This window comes from Nannospalax galili, unplaced genomic scaffold, assembly GCF_000622305.1.
Source record: "Nannospalax galili isolate Female #2095 unplaced genomic scaffold, S.galili_v1.0 scaffold541, whole genome shotgun sequence".
NCBI classification, from domain to species: Eukaryota; Metazoa; Chordata; class Mammalia; order Rodentia; family Spalacidae; genus Nannospalax; species Nannospalax galili.
The window spans coordinates 1,016,275-1,018,410 of NW_008345054.1; positions in this window are offsets into that span (position 1 = coordinate 1,016,275).

The window sequence follows — 2,136 nt, forward strand, 5'->3', positions numbered from 1 at the left end:
AGTCTAGATTGCATCATGTTGACAAAATTAACCATCACAAACATCATGAGGCAATTAATATTTAGTAAATGAAAAAAAATCTGAAAAGCCTACATGATATGTCATTCTAGCTGTCTCACATGCTAATAAAGTCGAACTATGAAGACAGTAAAAAGCAGCAGTGCCCAGCAGGGATTAGACAGAGAGCAAGGATGGCATCAGGAGGTGGCGCACAGAGGACGTTTCAGTCAGTGAGACTCATCTCCACGATACTGTAATGGCAGATACATGGCATTACGATCCAGTCCAAATCCATGGTGATCTAATGTAAGTTGTGCATTCTGGGTAAGCACATCATTGTAGTTCCATTGATTGTAACAAATATACCACTCTGGTGGGGGATGTTGATAATGAGGGTTTGGGGGTTCAGGAAATCTCTGAATTTCCTCTAATTTGTTGTGAACTAAGTCTGCTCTGAAAAAAAATGGTTGTTTGAAAAATTTACTTAGGGAAGTGAATTACCTCTGTATTCCACTAGAAGATTAAAAGTCAGTCCTAGGACTGGAGAGACGGCTTAGTGGTTCAGAGCCCTGGCTGCTCTTGTAGAGGACCTGGTATAGTTCCCAGAACCCACAAAATAGGTAACAACAGTTCATAACTCCACTTCCAGGATATCTTCTGCCCTTTCTGGCCTCCATGGGCATTTCACACATGCAGGCCAAACATTCATACACATAAAGTTTTTTAAAGATTAAAAATATTTTTTTAAAAATTCCTAATAAGGACAGTCCTTAACTCCAGTTCTAGGGGAATCCGATGCCCTCTTCTGACCTCCACAGCATTGCATGACATGGGTGCACTCACATAATGCAGGCAATACACTCATACACATAAAAAATAATAATAAAATATTTTTTAAAAGGTCCTAGTAAAAAGAATAAAACAATATAGACTTAAAAGGCTCATGTCCTAGTGGAAATTTTACGTTCCAATATTCCTCAGATTTTTAAGAGTTAAGGAGAAAGGCTAAAACACCATAAATTTGACCTTCTTGATAAGGTCATCTGAAGAGATAAGCTTAGGCACAAATAGCTTTATTATCTTTGTTTTGTAAAGAGAAACTTCCTTCCTAGACAGATGGCAGCTTACTAAATATAAAGTTAACTTTGGAGCTTATTAATTCAGATGGTGTCAACATAAATAGCTGTTGACTTGTTGTGGAAAACCAAACTTCTCCAAAACAACCTCCAAATATTTTATTATAGGGAATTTTGTTTCACTTCATAGCTCTTGTTATTCTTCTACCCTGTCTCTTTGTGTTATTGCTACTGATATTTGCATGTAAACAGGATCTCAGTTGCTTAGTAATTCATTACTTCTGTTTTTTTCTTTGCTGAAAGTGACATTTCTTTAATAGGCAAGAAAGCTGTCTGATTTCTCTCTCCTCTACAAAGTTTACTTCACCTAAAATCTGAACATAAAGTTTATTTTTGGAACAAATGACTCAACTGTTCTGAGTTTTATTTGCAATCTAATTCTCACTGGGAAAGAGTTAAAAGAATGACTGTTTTTGATCAGTACTGCTCTGTGGTTATTAGAAACCTACTTCAATTGATAGAGACTTCTGACTTTTTGTTATTATTTGTGTGTGTGTGTGTGTGTGTGTGTGTGTGTGTGTGTACAATGAGGGGGGCACACATGTCATGAAGAATATGTGAAGGGCAAAAGACACTTTTGTGGAGTTGGTTTTCTCTTTCCACCGTTTTGTGGGTTCTGGGGATTAAACTCAGGTTACCAGGCTTACAGAGCCATCAGGTTTGGCTGCTGAGCCATCTTGTCACCCAGTGTTTTTAATAACTGAGAAAAAAATGAAAGAAAATAGATACGTAGATACATAGATGGTGAAATGGCCCAGGAGGATGATAGACCTGTTGTGTTCATCTTCCCTGAAGTTGTTTTTTCTTTCTTCAAGTCTATTGACATTGGCTAGCTGAATACATCACTGAATCTATGATAAAATATACAATGGCATTTCTGAAATGAAAAGTTGTCCAAAATGTCTTTCAAACAGAAACATTAGAAATACAATTAGATAATATAATCTCATATTTTAGATAGATAGATAGATAGATAGATAGATAGATAGATAGATAGATA